This window comes from Lagopus muta, chromosome 1 (assembly GCF_023343835.1).
Source record: "Lagopus muta isolate bLagMut1 chromosome 1, bLagMut1 primary, whole genome shotgun sequence".
In the NCBI taxonomy this organism is placed as follows: Eukaryota; Metazoa; Chordata; class Aves; order Galliformes; family Phasianidae; genus Lagopus; species Lagopus muta.
Window position 1 is genome coordinate 158887162 of NC_064433.1, and position 24777 is coordinate 158911938.

Below are 24777 nucleotides of genomic sequence, written 5' to 3' on the forward strand. Positions count from 1 at the left end.
TCAGTTTTCAGGAATACGGCAGTGTTTATAAGATCTCCCATGAGTTCCAGAACTTCTTGAATTATATCTGTTGTGGGTTTGGTTACAAATTTTTGTTGTACTTCATTTGGAGAAAAATTTCTCAGAACTATTATTTTAATATAAGCTCTTGGTCCAAATAATGTCTTTGTTCCCGATAATTTTTGTCGCCTTTTTACTTCTACTTTGAAAATCCAAAAGAATTTAATATGCGTCTATGCATCTCTATTCCAAAGCCTCCCTAACTTATTTCTCTCACTGACAATTAATTACATAAAGAAGGTCTTAGCAACATTATAATCAGGAGCTGCGATTATATTTTCCACAGTCATGTTCAAAGTTGCATTAATCATCCCAGCAGTATGACCACAATCAAGGTGAGAACCGAATGTCATTCAATTTGTTTCTTCCCTTTTTCTATCCTTTCTGCCAAAGGTGTGGGATGAGATTGGTTTTTACTGAACTGCCCCTAGCTATCAAAAAATTGGAAATCTAAGCCTGAGTTTATCAAATTTAAGTCCGGTATATGCTTTTATAGCCATCAAAAAGAAACAGGTGCCTTCAACATCTGATTAATCTCACTGTAATTATAAACAATTTTGATGAAGTGTTTCAGAAGATACTTATTTCTTTCTAGCTATGACAGGACTCCACTATCATCTCATATTTTGGATTTATTTTTTAATACCTGATTTAGGACTGTTAAATGCCTTTTATCAGCAATGTAGTAATGAAACAGAGTACCTAGGTGAGAGACAGGTTACTCTGTATGAGCTGCAACCAAGTTTTCTTCTTCTGAGTACACACAGTGAAAAATGGAAAACAGTCTTAAAACCCGTATACTTTGTAATGTATGTTATATTGTAATGTAGATTATATTGGATTTTTATAACTATTTTTGTAGCAGCAAATGTTGTCTAAAATTGTTGTACGAAAATATTTTACCCTGTGGGTAATTCTCAGATCACTGTTTTTTTCATGTTTTTACTAGCAACAACTCATTCATTATTTGTGATTGAATGTAAGGCTGATGGATGAAATCACGTGGAACTGGGTTTTCTTTTTTGGACTTTCTGAGCAAAATTTTGTATATCAAGGCAGTTTTATGGTTTAATCACAGTCGGCAGCAAAGTATCACACAACTCCCCCCAGGTGATTATAGGGGAGAGAAGCAAAAATTTAAGGAGAGAACTTTCAGGAAAAGAAAAAGCAAAAAGAGAAATTCATATGTTGATTCCCATTATTAGGCAGATGATTAGCCACTCCCAGGAAAACAGGTCTCATCAAGCTTAACAGTTTCTTGGGCAGACAAGTGCCATAACTCCAAACATCCTTTCCTTCTTCCTTCTTTATGCCACTTCAAGCTATGTCTAAGGTTCTATACATCCCTGACAGGATCTGTTCTACGTTTATCCAGGTATTATAGAAATTGTGGTCATGTTCCCTTAGCTCTGCAGTCTTTCAACACACTGCCTTTTGTGTTGTTTGCATTTTTTTTCTTTGTGGATTTTGTGTGTGTGTGGCTGTTTGTTGTTCTTGATGTTGGTTGGATTTTTTTGTTTGGCGGCTTATTAGTTGTTTGCAAAGAATTGTTCTCATAAACAGTCAACACTGATCCCTTTGCAGAACAATTCTTATTTAAAAAAAAAACAACTGTACAGATCATGCCTTTTATTACATTTCTTCCTCTTCTGGCTTGCATGGATGAAAAAAAAAAGAAACTAGTAAGATCTCCAGGGTTACCCTCCAGTTCTTCCTGCTAGTTTGTAAGTAGGGACGAATTTACAAAATGTAATGCTCTATCAGGGAAATGCCTTTGTTAAGATCTATTTTTAAGAACTCGTTATGTGAGAATGTGCAGCTACTGCTGTAGAAATATAGCTCATGCTGCAAATACTAGTAATGAGAAGCAGAGCTTATAACACTACCTAATTTATCTTACTCAGCTTCCAAAAAATGTGAGGGTAGTAGATTTGTAGAACAATTTCGGGGGTCATTTTAACTTGCTGACTGTCATTGTCTGTTAACTCATCCTTTTTCAAGTTTGTCCACACAGATTTGTCAATTTTGAAAGATGGCACAACCTTTCCATTTTTGGAAAGTTCTATAGTGACATAACACAACTTTTTTACTTTTTTTTTTTTTTTTTTTTTTTTTTTTTTTTCCCTGAAGGAAAATGCTGCCAGCAGAAAGGTCTGGAGTATTCTAAGAGCATTCTGTATCTACACAGAAGTTTTTACATTACAGGATGCAGTTTGAACAAAAATCAAATATTCCGATTGTCTAATTGACACAAAAGTTTTTTTGCTTGCTAATACAACTATGTTGTAAATAGGACCTGAAAAGTAGTATATGCATTTTTGTGTTTTTGAGGGGTAAAATTTAATATCATTATGTCTCTTTGTCTGGTGGCTGTCTGAGGTCTGTTTAATTAATCATAATGAAAAGGCTAACAAAACAAATTCCATGTTCAGTTTTGAAAGTAGCGGTAACTAGCCAGGATGGTAGTGTTCATGAATATTTGTCTCTTGAATACTTTTTTTGGTGATTCATTTTTAAATTCACAGGGGAATTTCTATTCAGTGCTAGTTGCACTAACTTTATTCTGCAGCATGCTGCTTATTTAAGTTTCCTTAAAAATGTTAATGCCAGTTGATCATCTACTTATCTGCATTTCCCCTCTCATTTATCACTGAGTGATGAAGAGAGATACCAATAAGTTGTATAAAGACTATTGCTCTCTGCTTGTGCAAAATGAGAGATGGTCTTACCATAAATAAAAGTTTGCATATTATTTTAACAGGCACAATTTCTCCCCTCATTTTCAAATATGTTAAACTCGTATTTAGATCATAATTTTGTATATATATTAAATCTACTCACATGGCAGGTGATTTTCCAGTGATAATGAAATCTTTTTTTCCTAATGACTTGCTCAATATTAAAATAAGATCAGCCAGTAATCATTGGTTTCAGTAAGGAACAGGAGGTAAAATTCAACTGGTAAATTACATGAGCTTTACTAACTACATCAAACTACTATAAAATTTTCTCATCAAACTTACGTTGTATATACCATTTTTTTTTTATAATGCAAAATCTGGGCTTATGTTTTGATGTAACAAATATAAACAATGTGCTTTATTGTTGTTAGAAATCTAGTGAACCCAAATATGTAAAAACATCATTAAAAATATTTTTTGATTATGTAAATTCCATTGCAAACTCTCAAAATAACCAGGATCTTTGAAGCAAAACTGGAAGTTTAACTGAGTTAAAGGAGTAAGCAAGATATGTAGGTTAGAAAAAAAAGTAGATGTATTTTTCAAGTTCATTTTATTGTTTTTCTTGTTTTTTTCTTTAAGAATTTTATTTACATGAATATAGCATCGTTAAGACTTCTGTTTTTAGTACTGCTTCTTTTAAACTTAACAGAAATGATAAGAAGTGGTTGACTATTGCGTGATTCTGTCTCTACCATAAGTCCAGAAAGGTTACCCAGAATTCAAACGTCCAATGATATTTTTTCATTTATTTGTTTCCTGTGCATGTGAGTAAACGTGCATGTAGATAATATAACAACATTTTAAACCAAAATTTACCGTCTTCCAAGGGTCTCTATGGTAAAGACAATAGTGGATATTTTTTTCTTTATTTTATCTTATCAGAGCTCCTGAGAGTATAAGAACACTGTAATAGGCATCAATGAGGATATAATCACAAACTGTACATAATAATGCAGATTTGGGAGCAAAATAGAATGACTCTTAGGGTTTAACAAAAGGAAGGAAGGAAGGAAACATTTTACGTTTTATATATGTTTATACTGTCTCATATTTAGAAACAAAAACAGATAAAAGAAATACATCAGAAAAAGATACAGCTAATATAAAAGTGGAGGCAAATGAAGATAGATAAAGAGCAGTTACTGTAGCCCTATCTCCACCAGTTAAGGACACTACTTATCATCAACATGTTGTAGAAAAATGAAGCCTAAGACTGATAAATAATTGTTTATAATATTACAGCACAGGTATTTGCAGCATTTTGGATTGTCTCCAGGACAATAGTGAACTTTGAAATATTAGGCTTTTCAAAGCACAGAATGTGTCTTTCTATAATTTGTACAGTCTGGTTCAATAGTTCTGGTTGTGAGTAAGGCCTCTGTCACCAGGATGGATTACTGATTGAATTTTTACTTCAACATGGGTACTGCAAGATACTGTTCATGAACTGATAATGAAGATTAAAATCCTTTTATTCTGCCTGAATGTGAAAAATCTGGAACTTGAATCAGAGATATATTGTGAGCGATATCGAACACCTGTAATTCTCACTGATCACAGCACTTCTACTGATAAAAACTGGAGTCAAATCATTACTCAGTTGAAGTTAATGAAAGTTTTGTCATTGAGTGCTCTGTTATCAGAATTTGTCCCATAATATAGGTTGACACAGTAGTTTAGTTTAAGAAAAATACTTCTAAATTGTGTGGGAAATTGAGGCTTATGTAATAGAGCTTCACGTAACAAATCTACTGTTTTACTTTACTCAGCCTAATGATTTCCATTATCTCTTTAGTTGATAGAATCCATTTCAAAACCCAATAATCTCTTGAAATCCACTGAGCCACAAATTAGTCATTAGAGAAAATTTTCAGAGATCATTACCTTTCCCATAGATTTTAGCTTTTCATTTCCCAAATACTCACATCTAATGTTGTTCATAATAAGGGGAGGGTAGATCACTCAGTTACAAAAGAATTATTTCAGTATAATTCAAGCTATTCTCTTGCTTATTATCAGAACTGCTGCATTTTTGTTAAAAGTCAGATCTGTATCACTTCTAACCTTGAATTTATGACCTCATATATTATTAGGTTGCAGTGAAAAGATAAATGTCATCAATACTGCATTATGTGCCACAGTGATGAGACATACAGCTAATATTTACTATAGGAGGAACTGTTTTTCTAAATGCATAAATCTCTCTTCACTGTCTCTTCCTTTTTCCCCCCCCTCCCCACTCCCACCTCCCTTACATGCACAGGTGCAACTGCTAATACAGAAGGAAAAGTAAGGAATGAAACTCACTTCATCTACTGTTATTTTTTCATCACATTATAAATACTGTATACTTTAGGAATCCAAGCATTTTAAGAAGCTGAGCTGAAACTAGCTGACTTTTAGACTTGTTCAGAAACTGTTCAGTCCACAGTAGAAAACCAGAAGATTGAAGAAATCTGAAGTATTTTAGAGAAGCCTTCATCTAGGTAATTATAAAACAGTTAGCTACAACAGAATTTGTAAATACTATAGTGAGATCCAGTTTTGGTATAGTAAGTAGTATTAAGTAAAATTGTTCTGTGAATGCTAAAATTAATTATGGAGTTTTAAGGGTTAGTCTCATAATCCAGGTCTCCTGTCCTGATTACTGTTTTTTCCACTGCAGTAGAGACAACAGAAGTTTTGTTAAATAAATTGCTAACATACATTCTTCCTGCATGCAGTGAAAGCCAATAACAACTGTGCAATTACTTGTAATGATTTCTGTGCCTCGGCTATACTGCTGTGTTTTTTTTTTATTGTATGTTTATACTGTCTAAATTGGTAGTATGATTCTGAGAATATGTACTGAGCAAGAGGGAGCTAAATGTTGGTAAAGCCACCTCTGCAAGTAATGACAATGAAGAGAGGTTTGGTTTGCAACTTTAGTATGGTCCTTCACTATACCTCAAAGTCTTTAGTCAGGGTAGATTTATTCCTTGACAGATGGAAATTTTAAAGCTCTAGCAATGCTTGACAATCTTCTGAAGATAAGCCAGATGGTTAAAGACAAGCACTGCAGCGCTTGTGGGGAAATTTGCCTAGCATTCTCCACTACAATGAAGGCATCTTAGGAAAAATTCAAAGATGACAGGCATGTAGATGATGCAACCTTTTCTCTCTGCCATTCTGTGATTCCACTTTAATTCTTTGTTTCAAGAAAATGGTGTTTTTGCCTTTTCAAAGACCTAGGTCTTCCAAATTGGTTGCATCTAGCAGGGAAATGGGTGGTAGACAAGGCATGTGGCCTTTCACTTAAATGAACAGAGGAATTTCTTATGTTTTTCTGTTAGAGTTACGCAGCGGTAAAACAGGTCATAGCTGAGAGAGATTAATTCAAAAATCTAGAGAAAATATTAAAGATAGTACTGCTTGTCAGTAGCTCTTTTAAATTGTTAATGAAAGTTTTGTCATTGAGTGCTCTGTTTTCAGAATTTGTCCCTTACAACTTATTATTTGTTAGATACAGAAAATTAATTATTAAGCTGTGTATGGTGCTAGTTGACTAATACTGAGTCTTTTAAGCTTTAGAAATGTTCTATGTCTCACTTTGAACTAAACAAGTACTCAGGGCTTCTGAAAATATCAGCTTGAACATGCAAAACAAGATTTCTAAAAGAAATTTGGAATCTTTGCAGAATTTCCCTCAGATTTCCTGTTTGTAGCAGACTGAAGTAATGGAAGAAAACAAAAAATAATAATTAATTAAAAAAGAACCCCACAAAACCAAACAATAACAAAGAAACTAACAACAAAAACAAGCAAACATGGTACTGGAATGAGGAATTACTGTCCATTTTTAAAAACCTATTACTTACCATCAGTATGATTAGCAATTCCATGAGGAAATAAAAAAAGATAGACATCTTGAATTACTTAATTTAAACACAAGCCTAATTCATGTACATTCTTCTATACCCATTCCAAGTCAATAAATAGAACTAAGTTTCATGGGTTTCAAATCAAACCTGGCAAGCATTTTTTTCACTGATATTATAAACATATCTGTTATCTTTGAAAATTTGCATGAATCATATTTACGTGATAAACTGTGTTCTAGTGATAAGTTAACATTCTCCAGAATTTCCAAATCTTATCAAAGCTGCCTCCAAAACTGACTCATACAACTTTAAAAATAAAAACAATAATATACACCTGACTACTGCTAGGCATTAAATTTCATATCAATCTCTCAAGCCACTCAAGAAAGATTTTATGAAACCCAATTTGTTGTAAATATTTTCATTTATAAAAATAGACACTACTTTTGTTGTAGGGGTTCTGTTGACCAGTTTCTTCAATGAAGATCATGGTGTCTGAAAGGGGCAGCTGTAAAAATACATACATTCATACAGCTTGAATGCAACATCTGTGTTGCTCTGGAGATCAATCTTCCTCTAATAACCAATCTCTCATTGCTGTCACATTTATTTGAAAAAAATAAGAACCAACCAACCAACAAACAAACAAAGAAAAACACCTTTGAATTGTTTATATGTATGCATTAAACTTTTTGTTGTCTAAGAAATTTAATTCAAGAATTAAATGTCTGATTAAAATTCATGAGAGATGTCTTTTCTAAGAACTCACCTAATAGGAAAAAATTTTAAAATCCATAGCTAAAAGAGTCTTCTAGTTATTCTGACAATTTAAGAAAGTGAAACTACTAGAATATCTCAAAAACAAAAAGTTATTATTTTACAACTTTCAAAGTCATTCCTTTTGAAATAACATGTCATTTAAAAATTGATCTACCCCTCCAAAATTGTTAGGTGTGGAAATAGTTGAATAAAAAATTGTGAATAAGGGGGATAATTTACCTAGATAATGAAATGACACAGAGAAAAAACCGTCTTGGTTGAATAAACATTCAAGAGGATAGAGGAGTGATTTTTTGTTGTTGTTGTTGTTGTTGTTGTTGTTGTTACATCCACCCAGTATATAGTAGTCATAGAAGTTATATACATTTCAGAATTTGCCTATTCACTCTAATTGGTACAGCATTGCTGGGTCACTGACAAAGTACTGGGAATTAAATGGCTAAAATGTTAAACAAAAACAACAACAGAGACTTCAGAAAATGGGAAGTGGAGTGTATAAATCTTTCATTTATATTATATCACCAGTCTGATGTTCAACAGTCATGGCAAAACATATTATGAAGGCAAGAATAAGAAATTTCTGACAGAACTAATAGAAGCTTTGCTTCCAGGTAAAGTTTGTTATTGAAAAAGCATTTCAAGTAGGTTAATTGTATTACCCTTTCAGTGTGCCTGTCTTTCTCCGATGAATATAAGAAAAATCCAGATGACTAACCTGAGTTAGCTAAATTTAGAGGAAATTAATTCTGCTGTGATTGTACTAAATTGGAATAAAATGTATTTGCTCTCAGCTGTACGCCTATCATGAGCTAATAATTCCACTGGCTTAGCTGGAGTCTTTGAAGAAGAGCAATGTCTGTTTTTGTTTTCCTAAGAATCCTCACAATAATGTTGTCCACCTTATAAAGCACTCATACACACACATGAAAAGGTCTCATTCCCATTTTGGCATCTTGATCTTCATCAGATTCTGAAGAGCTCATTAAACTCTATTTAATCCATAGGATGAACTTTCTGTACTAATCACATGTTGATCTATAGATAGAAAAACAAGCATAAAAATAGTCAAGTTTTCATGTTGACTTACAAATAAACAAAATATAATAATAAGGTTTGTAATACTAAAAAAAAAAAAAGTAATAATAATAATAGTAATAGTAGTAAACATCTCAAAGCATGTTATGTGCTGTAGAGCGTTTTAAACAACACATAAATTCTGAAATAATTTAGTTTTCATATGAAGAAATACAGCAACAGTATTTGATGTATTCTATTGTCTATTCTGTATTATTTTGCCCACCATGTTTACAACTCAGTTAAATAATGGAATTGTATTCACCCTTTATTTCTTTTTGCTATGAAGCATATGCAGATAACGTGCAGGAAACAAATATTAGGATTGTTGAGACAGAAACAAGTATTAAAACTGTTTTTTTTTTTTTTTTTTTTTTTTCTTTCTAAAATATAAATGGCAAGTGATCAAAGTTGACAAACCTCTCTATCTATGTGTGAGTATTTTTACTGTTTCCATAGCTATCACAGAGTGGTAGAACTAAAGTGCCTGTGGTGGATTTTGGACTTCCTTTTGATTAATTGCCACTGTGTTGCTCGTTTTATTAACCATTTGTCAAAATTTTCTACAGGGAGCAGAATAAGAAGACAGAAGCAGCTCCTGTATCTTAGCAACCCAAAATAAGTCTGACTGAATGAACTCTGTAGTAACATTTATGTCAGGGAAGCTAGAAGTACGAGTAATATGAGATAACTTCTGCCAATACTTGACAATTACAATTACAACACAGAATTAGCACAAACAAACAGTAAGGTATATTTAAGAAAATCTATTCCCAACAATCTAGCCATCACCTAACACTAGAGAGTTTTTTTTTTGTTTTTTTTTTTTTGATTGCTCTTAAGCTGTCATTGAGTACTCCACTTAGTGACTATACTAGAAAAAAAAAACATTTTATTTTTATCAGTAACTTTCCATAGATAATTGCGTGTTTTGTTGAGCTGAAGGGGAAAATTCTTAAAATCTTCAGATTCTAATTATTATTTTGAATCTATTGTAGTCATAAATTATTTCTATGTTGAAGAAAGTGGGGAGATACTGAACTATATAAAATACCAATTACTTTTTTTCAAACCTTATGTGAGGAAAGACTACTGAGCTCACGTGACATTCAAGTTGTAGCCTGAGGATCCTGAAATTTCTTTCAACATTTATCTATCATTGTATGATCTCTTCACTTAATGAAGAGAAAAATCTCCTTAATTACAGGCTGGCATAATCGCTTAACATTCTGAGTTTTCTAGAACACTGACAGATTTTCATTTGTCCTTTTCTTCTGCTGCAGCTTAAGGAATAATTCAACTTCAGATAACAACTGCCTTAGTCTCTTTAAGGACTTGTTTCTCTTTGCTTCCTGTATCTTTGAGCTGTGTTTACTCAGGCTGGGGGTGACACTGAGAAGACACATTCTGTTTCTATACCAGTGAGGAAGCAACAGAAATTAGAATTATAGCTATAGAATCTTAGGGTAACTCAGGGTGAAATTCACAGATGATATTTAGAGGAAAACATTGTTAAGCTTATTTTTATTATGTCATTGATAATATTTTATTTTTCCCTCTACTAACTTATTTATCATGAAATTTTATTAATCTCCATTGGGATTCAAAGTAGTGATTTTTCAAATAAATACACTGCCCTATATCAGTTTAAAAAAAAAAAACAAACAAAAGAAAATGATTTTGTTTTGGAGCATGTTAATATCTTAAAGGTTGTCTCTTTATACACTATAAAATAGTGTAGCAAACTATGGGACTATGTGAAAGAGAAAAGAAAATGAAAAAAGAAAGAAAAGAACGAGAGAAAAATCAGTATTGAATCAGATTCTGAGTTTAGAGTACTGTTTGAATAGTAACCAAATATATGTATATGAAGGCTGCTCAAAAAGAAACGTTTCCTACGTTGGCAAATGTTTTTGTGGCAGTAAATGTTAAATCTTCCCTCCAGTATGCTGTTAAATTTTGTTGCTGTGCAACAGAGATAGCAGAGGGGCAGTCTGACAAAATGATGTCTGAAGCAGAAATGCATTTGAAACAAAGATGTGTAATTGATTTCCTCTCTGCAGAAAAAAGTTGAACCTGTTGACTTTCATTGATGCTTGCTGATTATTTATGGAGACCAACTAGTGGATGTGAGCATGGTGAGGCTGTGAGTGGTATGTTTGAACAGTGGTGACAACAACAGTGGTTCACCTCCACTGGTTCAGGATTTTATGAGTTCATCATCTCTGGTAGTGATTATGTTGAAAAATAGTGCTTTGTAGTTGAGAGTTTGCTCTATCAAATAGTGTTATTGCATTCAATCTATCTATTATTGTTTCCATGGAAATAAATTGAAGGCATTATTTTTGAAGTGACCTACATTTTAATACATTTTTTTAATGTTGCTGATGATATTTCACTGCATCTTACAATAGCAGAATGACACATCACAAAGTTATGTTTCACTGTGCAAAGTGCTTGTAGAGGAGATGCATGTGAAGAGATGCACTTTAATGGAGTGAGACAAGTTCTTGAATTAAGTTTTTTACAGGTTCTTAAGTATTAACATACTAAGCCTTCTAATGAGGCTTGCCAAGTTTAGACTTAGAAAGAAAATCACTATTGTATGCAATCACCATCTTATGTTTATGCAGTACACACAAAAAAAAATGATTATGAAAAATATTATACTGAAATCATTCACTGTCAGAGGAAACAGCTGGAGGATAAAAACAGGGATATGATACCAGAATTGAGATGCTAAACTTATTTAACAGATATTTAGATTCAATTATCCTCGGTATGTGTCAACAGTTTACAGGCTGGTTCAGCCCAGTTCCATGACTAGCAGGGCAGAGGGATTTTGCCAATCTGTGCCTCCGAAAAGGGAAAATAGGGGACCCTAAAATAATTAAAAACAGTGGCAACGATCTGAGGAGAAACAAAGTAATTTACTAAATATGGTATCAAAATGCCAGATAACACACTGTAATACAATATAATTAGAACTGAAGCTAATAAGTCAAATGTAATGAGAGAGATTATCTGAAAGCTGTGGATCTTACACACTAGAGATGCGTGCAGTTGGGACAAGAAGCTGCAAGGAGAGGCTGACGATCGAAAAGAAAGATGTCAGATGATCTACTAAGGCCTGAGCAGAAATGATAACAACATAGCAAAGAGTCTTCAGGGGAATGTAGTTCTGTTCTGGGACAGGTACCTGGAACAGGAGCATTAACACTTTAACTCCCAGTACACTACATGATGTTATGATGTGGAATACTGATAACCAAAAATCATAAAACCATGGCAGTATGTTAAAAACAAATTTACATATCTCCGTTGCATGTGTAAGCTTGCAAAAGAGATATAAAGGTAAAAGAGAAAGGTAAGCAGATAAATGTTCAACAAAGGCTGGAGACATACCTATTGATGGACACTGGTAATCTACTTCTCTCACACAAAACTATTAAATAGGTATGTGCATATATAGTATAAAACATAAAAAGTATAAAATAAAATATAATTTTATAGTTTACAATTCAAAATGACCACAGTGAGGGGAAAAAAAAACAACACAGAAAACAAACAAACAAACAAACAGCCTGGCAGAAGGCGTGAGTATATAGCATCACACAAACATAGTAGAATGGACCTAACTTCAACCCCCTGACCTTCCTCTAGACAAGGGTGACCAAAGTCCCACTTCCAGGGATAAGCATTACACAGCTTCTCTGGGGAACCTGTTCCAGTGTTTCACCATGCTCATAGTAAAGAATTGTTTTCCAATATTTAATCTAAATCTAGCTTCTTTTAATTCAAAATGAGTTCACATTAGTTTAAAATGAGCGTCTTCGTTCTGGAATCTGTAGTTTTCTGCAAAGGCTACAATTACTAAACTGCAGCTTCTGAAAAGGAGATATGGCATTGGCGTGAAGCTAATTTTAATATATCACTAATGGCACTGAGATTGAAAACTAGGAAATAAATATTAAAATATTATCATGTATGTACCATTAATTACATGATTTTTAATATTATTTTGTAAGGATAAAAAAGCTTTTAGTAACATTTTCTTTTTATTTAGAGCTGTATGGAAGTTTGTTTTTGAATGAAGGTCTTTCACACTTCAGCAGATCTTTAATCTTATTAACACTGGAGTGTCAATAAAAACTCAGCTCACTGAAACTATTTTCCTTGTTTCTTCCTATTCATAGTATGACAGACAAATGCTAATGAAATAGTGGTGTATGGTTTACATTTTTTTGCATGTACAGGAAAGTTTTTGCTTTCTGTAAATTGAATATAGACTGTATTTATTACATTAAAAATTTATGTGGATATGAATCCAGTTTTTATACTTAAAATGATTTGATAGCACTGCCCACATAAAGGTTTGTATTAAAAATCTGAAATTCAACTGTTGTTCCGCCCCAGTACCTTACAGAGACAGAAAGAAAAATATATTTAATAAATATTAGTACATAATGAAATACAACCAAATAAATAAAGTATTACAGAAGTACAGAAATAACATCCATTTGAAACTTAATATAAAAGTCATAGATGTCAGTACGTTATCAACAACTGAATGTATTTTAACTCTTCTTTAATTTTATATAGTCAGATGATTACATAAATAGTGGAGGCAGAATTGAAAGCTTTTAGAGAATTTCTACTTTTTTTTTTTTTTTCCAAGCCAATAGTACATCATTAAAAATATTTAATTGAGCTACTTACTGCTTGTTGCATTTTTGATTATAATGATCCAACTAATTAGACTAACTAAATGTTCTTTACTGCATCTAGGAGTTGTTTTCTCTTTGGCCTCTAACAAGAATTTGAGATCAGACTAGTTTTTCACATTTTCATGGTTCAGTACAAATGAGATATGGATCTCTTGTTTCTCAGAGTAGTCTAAAGGCTGAAAACAATAATATATATAAATATTATATATATATACATATACATAATATAATATATTATAATATATATAATATATATAAATAATCTATATAAATATAATTATATAATAATATAAAACTAATGTGTAACATACCTCAGAAAGACAATCTCACTTTCTCAAGCCTGTCTCTGTCAGGAAAAACTAAGTTGTTTCTTCCATGCAAAGCCTAATTAGTACAGAAGATTACATTTTAATTCACTTTTTAAAGGGTAAAATATTATTCATTGACTAATAGTAGGGAGTAATTTATTTCCTGCTCAGTAGCTGGAGGAAAATCCAGAAGACTTGCTGTTCCTAATAAAGAAGTAAGCGTTAATGCATTATCCATTGTACAGGGTGATTGAGCCAATGACAAGATGTGTCTTTTGACGAAAGGTGGAAAAGCTGGATACTTTATCCAACCTTTTGTGAGATTTAGTGTCTACTTTGTTGTTTGCAGCAGTTTTACTTAATATTTAATAAAGAGATTTTATGTGAAACCTGTGCAACAAAAGTATCTTTCATGTATAAAATCACATGATAACTATTCCAAAAGTAATGCCTCATATTTTACCTTGTTAGACCGCAACATCAGAGGCAGATGTTGGCAATATGCCAGTACAGAATGAACCTTTCCAACATTATTCCATTAAATTTTGTTACCATGCAGCAATGTAGCAGACAGCAGCAGAGGGGCAGTCTGACAAAAAGTCTGACATGAAGCTCTGAATTCATCCATGATGAAAAGATTGCACTCGCTGAACAGTTATTTATTATCTATTAGGAAACTTGAAAGTTTTGGGATCGGATCATTTAAGATTGTAAAAACAATTAAAAGCCTTAGGATGTGTCAGCAAATGCAGTATTTTTGTGGTTCAGTACACTTAATGGCAATTTCCAGCTGGAGAAAAATCTAGATTTTTTTCTAATGAAATAGTTTGTTGCATTTACCAGAAAAAAAGGACAGCATGTAGAAAGGAAAATAATAAATTTCACTGTGAATCTAGTGTCTGAGCAATTTATTCTTCCTAAATACAGAGCGTGAATAGATTAACCCAGTACAGGGTATAAAATGAGTACTTAGGAGGCTAGAAATGTAGATATCAGTGATATAAACACTGTGCATGTTGGCTTTCTCTATTACACATAAAATCTGAGAAAAATGTATGAGAGACTAAACATTCTTCCAGAAGGACAATTCTGTATAATTTTGCATACAGATTTGAAGATCAGGTCATCACTAATGTGTCGTTAAGTTGGTTTACTGCATTTGAAGATTATCTGAAATGTGTATTTTGGGTGGAATTCATATTATAAATGTCCATTATCTACAGCTCCTATTATCACTCTAGGCTTCTTTGTAGTGATAGGAGGAATTAGATGGTTTTAAGACAGGATTTATCTTGCCCAAAAGCAGAGAGAAATTCATTTATCTAAAAATGTCTACTTTCTTTCCATGACTATAAAGTAGGGCTGTAAAGGTGCCTAGTTCAGGGGAAAAAACATTAACACTTCAATGTATAAAGGCTGAAAAAGTCAATACTTCCTTGAGTGACTCATCTGGGAAATGTTTCCTGCCTTGATGAATCCTCTTAATTTTGAGTCATCATCTTTTATTGTTCCTAACATTACTATATCATTTTCCAATTCCCAAAGACAACTCTATTCAAGCTGTATGTGTTCCAGTGTTTGAAGCCAGGAAGTTTTTGTGGCTCACCTACTTGTCCACAAATCTGAGAAACCTGTGCACCATTAATACCATTAATAGTGTAGTTACCTGAGCGCTAGTCTTGCATTTGCCTACCTTATCAATGAACAGACTTTTTAGCTGAAATCTACATGACTGTTAATTTTCTATATTTTCTACAGACTTCCTCTTCCCTTCCCCCCCCCTACTACCTTCCCATTGAAAAAATTCAATGAATGAAATTTCCTGAACAAAATGTTGTGGAGTTTATTTTAGGTAGCTAGATGAAAGATAATTTAAAAAAAATAGTGTGAATGAGATTACAGCTGATTCATTTCTTTACTTTCATCAGATGTACCTTATCCAACACTGCAACTTTTAGTAATTCCAGAAACTCTAATTTCAGATTCCAAGGCATCAAGTGCATCTTTTTCAAGCAATCAAAGTTGCTTGTATCCCCTCAGGGCTGCATGACAGCATTCACAACGTTACAAACACAATGGAGGGCAAAACAAATACTATAAAACAAAAGCAAATGAGGTAGTAAAAATAGTTATTGTATCTCTGAGCCATAAAGCCATCACTGCTGGCTCAAAGGAAATACGTGTTCAAAAGACGTAATATTCATTCATTCATTTTGCTTAAGAGGGGACAAGTCTGAGCAGAGCACACATGCACTGTATTTTATCATCCAGTCTCTAGTCCACCTAAGAGTTGTGTCATTGTATCCCATACCGTGTAGAGGTAGCCTTTATCCCTCTTAAGCGGATGCTGATGTGCCTTGTGCTGTTGACTCTGTCATAGTTTCTCTTGAAGAGAGCTAGTAGGCTGTCTTCAGAACTAAGCCAGGAAGAAATGTAGCATATGCTCATTGAGACAGTGATGGGTCCAGGCTCCTGCTATTAGACAGAGTGGGATAGGAAGTCATCAGATCCCACATAAGAGGCAGACTACTTACTTTTGAGACTTTTCCAGAGCATAATTAGTTGACAGAGAGACATTTTCATAGCAGCATATGTATGTATTAACATATTTGTATTTACTTTTTTAACATATTTGTGTTTACTTTTGTAGCTCCCAATCCTGTTTTAACAGAGTAACAGAATTTTTTGTTTCCTCCAGGAATTTGAATGCAAACCTTATTTTCCAAGTTCTCCCTTTATTTATTTATTTATCTATTTATTTATTTTCTTTATATATATAAAAACATATTTAAAACTGCTGAATCTGTCCCGTCTCTTTACTGCAAAGTCTCTTTCTTTGTTCATACCTATAAACCATTTAAACACTACACAGATCCAAGAAATTGAAATACCTCCACACCAAAAAATGATGTAGAGGGACTTTATCTGCTTGGATTCAATCTTTCATAAAATCCCAGTGATCAGTTTATTTAAGCTATCTCAACCAAAGCTAGTTAGAATGTGTCTGATTCTCCAGTCATCTGATCAAGATGATTACTTACGTGAGGACAGTGTGCATTTCAGACATACAGTGACAAAATTTGAGCTGCAATCAATGTGTGCACCAAATTCCGTAGTGTAGCTATTTTGTATTCACCAGTACAGAATAGGCTATCATGACCACTTTGCCACAATGCTTTCATGAGGTAAGGATAAAGGAACACCTGCCCTAGATATTTTGACTGTTTCTACACCTTCTTCTTTCGAGTCTAACATGTTTATATCATGGTTAGTTGTCAGTGGTTTACAGACTGGCTGCTTCGGCCCGTTTCGGTGACTAGCGGGACGAAGGGATTTTGCAAAATCCACGCCTCTGGAAAAGGGAAACAAGGGACTCCAAAATAATTAAAAACAGCAGGAACGATCTGAGGAGAAACAAACTAATTTACTAAATACAGTATTGGAAAGCAAGATAACACACTATAATGTTGCACTGCAGTCGCCTACTATACTATAATACAATATAATTAGAATTGAAGCTAATAAATCAAATATATGAGAGTGTCCAAAAGGTGGAAAGGCCTCACTGTAACATTAAGGTGAGATGTGCAGTCAGGTTGAGCAGCAGGGAGGAGAGCAGACGAAGAAGAGAGCATCCTTGCCAGGGGCTATATCTCCTCTCTGACTGCAAAGCCCCCTGGAGTATGTAGCTCTTCTCTTCCAGACAGGTGCCCGGAACTGGAGCATTAACACTTTAACTCCCAGTGCACTATGTGATGTTATGATGTGGAATAGAATAACCAAAAATAATAAAACCATGACATTAGTAAATGTAGAACCTATGAAATAATCAATCACAGAATCATAGAATAGTTTGGGTTGGAAAGGCCCTTTCAGGTCATCTAGTTTCAAGCTCCTGCTACACAGAGACTAGCTTCTTCTAGACCAGGTTGCTCAAAGTACCATCCATCGTGGCCTTGAATGCTTCTAGAGGTGAAGTATTCACAACCTCCCTGGGCAACCTGTTCCACTGTCTCACCACCTACATGATTAAGAATTTCTTTCTAATATCTAGTCTAAATCTGCCTTCTTCCAATTTGAAATCATTTCCCCTCATCCTCTTGCTACCTTACCTTCTAAAAAGTCCCTCCACAGCCTGTAGGCCTTCTTCATGCACTGGATGGCTGCTATAAGGTTCCCCTGAAGCCCTATCTTCTCCAGACTGAAGAGACCCAGCTCTCTCAGCCTGTCCTCATAGGGAAGGTACTCTAGCCCTCTGATCATCTTTGTGGCCCTCCTCTTGATCTGCTCCAACAACTTCACATCCTTCTTGTATTGGGGGCTCCAGAACTGGATGCAGTACTCCAGATGGACCTCACGAGAGCAGAATTGAGGGGCAGAATCACTTCACTCGACCTCCTGATCACATTTATCTTCATGCAACTCAGGATACAGTTGGCCCTCTGGTTTTCAATTGGACATTTCCAGCTCATGTTGAGTCTTTCATCAGCCAACACTCCCAAATCCTTCTGTTCAGACTTGCTCTCAAGCCATCCTCCAAAAAATCTGTTTCTGTGCTTGGGAATGTCCTGACCCAGGTGCAGGACCTTGCACTTGGCCTTGTTGAACTTCATGAGGTTGGCATGGGCCCACTTCTCAAGCCTGTCCAAATCCCTCTGGATAGCATCCCTTCTTTCTAGTATGCCAATGACCTCTCACCTTGGTATCATCTGTAAGCTTGCTGAGGTTTTCATCAAATATAAAGCACAAGATGCATCTTTTTTTTAAAGTAAATTTGGAGTAAAATCTTATAAGAGTAATTTTGATGCAGTTACCTTACACATTTTGAACTAAAATATGCAGCTGCTCTGCATTAACCTATAGGTCTTTATATTTTAGTTCATGAATATACTCATTAAAATACATTTGAAAATAATTTCCTTGTGAGAAGGTACCATTAAGTAACATGCTGAAATATGATTTTAGAGCTTATACTGTAATACCAACATGATAAATATCAAAATCTGCAGGTGATTTTAGATAAAATTTGAGACATAGGTGCCTTTAGCAGTCATAATACCCTAGATGTTTCTGTTGCATAAATTAATAAATAATGTTAATATAACAAAAATCTTAAAAATCAAATCAAATAATCAGTAATAGTGCAGATCTAATTATTACAGAAGGGAAAAAAAAAAAAAACAATAAAAAATAAAGGAAGAAAATAATAATTACCAAAAAAAAAGTCTTCACATCTTTTTTTAATTATGTCAGGGATTAGAATTCAAGTACAAAGAAATGCTTAATAGTCAGCTGTATAGTGCCTAAATATAGCTCCCAGTTATCTTCCCACTGTGACAGCCAGTATAGTGATGTTGTACATATGACTCACACTTAGTGCAGGTGTAATTCATACAATGGGGACATATTTACCCTATAAAAATTTTCTGCCTGTTTACAAAATGCTTACAGTGTGTATTGCATGTATTCTCATAACTTCCTGTAACTTACTATGAGTCATTATCTAATACCAGTCATGTTACTGAGCAAAGTTTGAACAGTTAGTGCAGTAAGTGCTATTAGATGGATAAAACCCTTCACACAAGACAGGAAATATAGTCTTTACTTGTTCTCTGTTTTTTTTTTGCTTTTTTTTTTTTTTTGTCCTGTGCCATAAAGCGTAATTTCAATCTTGATGAAAAAATAAGATAAAATCTTCCCACTTCTATTTATTTATTTATCTTTCAGTTTCTGGCAAAACTTGACAGAGTAAGCAAATGTACCTTTTAGGACCTGACAAAAAAAAAATATTAAAGCTGAAAATAAATTATAAATATGAAACCATGAAAGCCCACCCATCACCTCAATTTATTCAGTGATTTCTTATATAACGTTGAACTACACAGTACTAAAAAGATAACAAAGTGCTCTTAGGTAATCAAAAGCTTCACAGCTAAATACTGGATCTGCCACAACTTCTGAATTCCCCAGCAAGGGAGCTCATATGAATGTTCTAACTCCATACAGAACAGAAGCTTCAGTAGGTATAAGATTATGATTTTAAAGAGTAGTTTTATTTGGAGTGAAAACAACATATTTATTTCAGATGAAATTCTAGGAAAATAAACTTACTTCTAGTTCAGTAGAAATATTCTGCCTTGACAAGCATACAAATGTTTCATTTTGCTGAATATTTTGTATTTTCTCTTTTACAGTGAATATCGGAATTAATTACGTTTTCAAAATTAATAGTAATAAAAAAAATGTTTCAGAACTGTAAAACTATATACTTGAATCTCATGAAAATTTAATTATAAGTGACCCAATTTTGTGAATTACTTCCATTTCTGTGGAAGACCTTTATACTCTGCTTTTGACTAAACAAACTTTCACAGATTTATTACTCTGTGATTCTTTTTCTAACTTTTGCATGCTTTATTGGGTGCTTCAGCATGCCTGGGCATCTTAAGCATTTGTCTCTCTTGTTTTTAGAAATGGAAGAGATCCTCACCTGCTTCCTATGTGTTTCCAATTATATGATATCATCTGTATTATTATGAGCAAGATTATGGATGCATATGCAGCAGGCTGTTCTTGCTTTATTTAGAACACACAAGAAAAAGCTGCAAGCCTTGCTATTAGGTAGGACCAATTTTCTAAAGTTAATTTTCAGTAAAGTTTAACATTGAATTTTCATTTTGCCTTCTATTAACAGACATATTTTTCTTACTAAATAAATGTTTTTTATCAATATAAACAATTCAGAAGCACCTCTTTTACTGTCGTGTTCATCATCAAAAGCATTTCTGTTACATACTTGATTCCGAAATATAGCTAGAGACGGGAGAAGTGAGAATGTAAAGTTGATTTTTAAACACTAAGTTCAGTTCTGAGAGGTAGAAGACAATTTACTACTCGATTTGTAAACTGGGCAAGTTGATGTGTGAGCAGTTTAAGATAGGATGAACAGAGGCAGAATCTCAAAATATTATTTGTCAACTCATTTTTTTTGTGATAGTATTACTTCAGATTTATGCCAGTTTATATCTTGATAGTTTTTCTCATTAATGCTGCTTATCCTTTATCACAAACACTTCTGATTTCATGGCCTATTTCCTCATCTTTATGATAATTTTAATGTGGTGATCTATTACAAATCTGTAGTGTAATTTTGAATATAGTGCAATATTCATTTTTCCTGCTGGAGTAATTCCAACTTACCTCCAGTTATATACTTCTCCTAAGTTACTTATTTTCTGTCTTTCCTCTCTATATATGGGAATGATTTCCTGTGCTACTTTATTTCTCTGTAAGGATCTAAATTGATGCTAACACATCCGTCATAACAATATATCGCTTGATATTGGAGGATAACTTTTCCTTGCATCCTAATAATAAGCTCAGTGAAAATATGGGCAGCGATTTAGGATCTAGATTTTTGTTAGGAGGGATTGAGATTTCAGTTATCCTACTGACATTGACAATTCCCTCAGAGAGTTTAATTCAAAAACAGAGGAGATGATTTTATTCAAATGTTGTGAATTTTAATTTTAAATCTTTATTTCCCATTGCAGCTCAGTGGGGGCTTGTAATTTGAGTTTGTTTAAAGAATGAGTTCCTACCTTCTTACTACTTACTTTTAAGTCAAAACAAATCTATTTTTCTGACTTGCTGGATAACACTGCAGAGAACAATGACAGATAATTTTTTGTCACTCTAAATTACATCATCCTGCCAGTTGTCTCAGTGGCAAGGAAAACTCTACATCTCAGGAAAAGGAGTTGAAAGAGACATAGAGACTTGTGTTAGCATTTCTTAGTAACTTTCACTAAATAAGTTCTCATTCTTTCTAAAGCACATAAATACAACATCTTCCAAATAAAATTAGAAATGCATAATCATACCACCAAGGAAAGAAAACAGTTTTCATTTCATTTTCTAACTGACAATAATTTTTCATACTCAGAACCTTGCCTTTTCTTTTACAGTTCTTCATCTGTAAATTAACTCATTTAAACACTGATGAGACAAAAGCCTACCATTTACATAACAGAGAAAATCAGGTAAATTTCAGCAGTGCCCCACCTACTGTAAAGTATTAATAATATGCTTCAGCAGTCTTAATTACTTTGGTGACCTTCTTAATTTAACAGATTTGACTTTCCCCATTTGTAATTTTGCAGAAATAATTGGATAACTAGGCAATCCATGTACCTAAACAAATTAGGACTTTTTTAATATAACTTGATTATCCACAGTTCATTAGACAAAAAGCTGCATTTTAATATTAATTGCAATCACTACTGTAGAATGTAATTCAGAATTAAATATCATACTCTATTTTTCAGGTTAAATTTATTCAGAATATTAAAGAGATGTATATGAGAAAATGCATTTGAAATATTTTAAAATTCTAAATATAAATGCATGCATTTTTTATTAATGCTTTGACACCAAATCTCCTCTTTAAACTCATTGAGAAATGCCTATTCATGTCAATGATATGAAATAAGTTATAAGACTCCTTTTGGAATGGGATCATTGAAAAATCGTAATACTAAACAGTAAGTTTTTTCTTAATAACATGGTCAAAAATTATATGATGGATTAAAACATCAAACTTTTCTAAAGAAAATGGAATTTTAAAATGTATTTTGAATAATACAGTTCTAATCCTACTGATTTCTGTGAAAATCATATCACGAACTTTAATAAAGAGGAAAAGGAAATCAAAGTACATTTCAGAAAATTTCTCTCTTGATTTTTAAGAGCATGCCTTCTATGAAGTATTTCATTATTTTACATGTAAATGACAAGGTCATTTTAATGTTGATTAGAAATCTATTCCCAATTTTTAAACTAAACTCACCTTATTACAAGGTAATACAAAGCTCATATGCCATAAAGCTAGTGTTAAAACAGGAATGGAATAATGCCATTTCACTAAGAATAGTTTGTTACATTACAAATCTCATAGAAAACAGTGTAGTTTATTTCCAATGCAAAAATATCTTAAGGCAATGAGCAGAACTTTCACAAATCCTGCCTACTGTGTAACAGAAGACTATGAGATTTCTTCTCTCCTCTTTCTTCTGTACTGTTTTCTGGATATTTTAAGCAGCTTTTTAAACTCTTGAGTATCCCAAGCAAAATGTGAGACGAAGAATCCTAAATGTACTAAAGTAGGCATCACACTTGGAGAAAATAAACATACTCTACCAACTTACTCTTGAGAAACTGCCAGTGTATTTTTTTCCCAACTTAACTTTTCTGTGAACATTCATATTCATGAAGGCAAAGGGTCAGCTGCATGTATGACTTAACTACAGGACATTTTTATCCAAGATCCAGATCTAATTGAGGTAGCTGAAATGTGAGCATATCTTGCTTATCTCTGACCTACAATTTCTGTCTGTTCTAAAAGCGAGAATTAGTTTGGTCACCTTGCTGTCAGCCCAGGGCATCTTCTGACAAGAGATTTCTAATACACTGAACAGCACTTTACATTAAGTGGTACTAATTACTGTGGCTGGGTAATCAGTTTGACCAGAAGTCGGAAGCATGACTACAGACTATTTGAGGATTCCAGCTGGAACTGCTGACATAATTCCTACTGCTTATTTTCTTACTTATGAATTCTATAAAGATGAGAATTCTATAAGCCTTTATCTTCTCCAGTCTGTATCTATATGTTCCTTTTACAATCATCACAATAATTACAATAAACAGTGCCTTTTAGTTTGTATTTCCTAAGAGAAACTCAGAATTTACCATTTTATGAATAAGGATTTCCTATGAAATAGGAAAATCTGGGGACAAAAGAACACAAAAACACAAGTCAGGAAGTTTCTTCTACCTTAAACATTGCATTCTGGTATGGATAAGGATACCCTTACAGGATCAGCAAGGAGGAAGGTTCACATTAAATTGCTTCTAACTTCCTATTTGGGAATTATGTGTATTTGCATCATGACTGCTTCTCCATAGATATAATAGAAATGATATTTCCCTATTTGTACTGATGTATGAATAATTCCTAAAGCTTCTTGACTAAGTGTAAAATACAGTATTCTTAACTGATATTAATAGTACTGTTAAACTAATTCCATTTTCCTTCAGAAAAAAAAATGTCGGAAGAAATACAGAATTCCTCCACATATTTTTCCATATGAGAACAGCTTCTCCCATATTTTCAGCTTTCTATTATTTCTATATGCTCTGATATCTTTAATTTCCAGGTCCCTTTGTACTCAGAAAGAAAGAACATCCCTGAAAGAAATGAGGCTATTCATTTTGGTAGGCCCTCTAGAAGTTATTTTTAGAAGTTTGTGAATTTGCAGATGTGTAAAAGTATGCATTAATGTCTGTACAGATTTCAGACTTTTCTGGAAAATACTTTTAAAAAGTTTGGGGGAAAATTTAAAAAAAAGAAACATTCTGTGAAAGATGTGATGTAGGAGAACTACACAGTTATTTTGAAAGGCCTTTATGATACTCCTGTGATTTCTTAACACAGTTGGAAACTGTCCAGATAAAGTACTTGTCGGTAGATTTTTTTTATTTTTTCCCCCAACAGCATGCACTTTCTGTATCTTATTTTTCCCTCTGTCTTCCACTTAACTTTTCACCATTTTTGATGTTTGTTTGGTTTTTTCTGGTGCTTCTATCTCTCCTAAAACTTAAAGCTCTCAGCTTAATCCTGTCAATGATTCTCCTTTAAGTGACTTCTAATTGTGCAAATTAACAGTTGTCTTGAATTCAGTAGAATACCCTATATGAGGTTCAACTGAAAATAGCAGATGTCTTCAGTGTCTGAGACATCCTAAACTTACTTTAGAGCTAAAGGATTGAAATGAACACTTCTGAAACATTATTAATATTATTCTGAAATAGACAATTATAATTAATCAATTTACTTGCATATTTAAAGAAATAATTTTCAGAAAAGGAGAGACAAGTGATGAGGTTATGGCAGACAATTTTGCTATATAGTGCAAGAGTGAAAAATACTGTTTCATAGCAATGAAGGATACACTGCATTAGGTTGCATATCGCAAACCATCAAGCATCAAGTTTTTAGCTACATTACATTCACACAAATGTGAACTCTTGGTATAAATTAGAATTTTTCATTTTTAAAAAGATCAACATATTTTGTAATCTGAGTTTACAATGTTCCTTTCTTTAAAAAAAAAAGAAAAAAAGAAAAAAAAAGGCCTTTATCTATTTTTTCCTTTAAACTGTA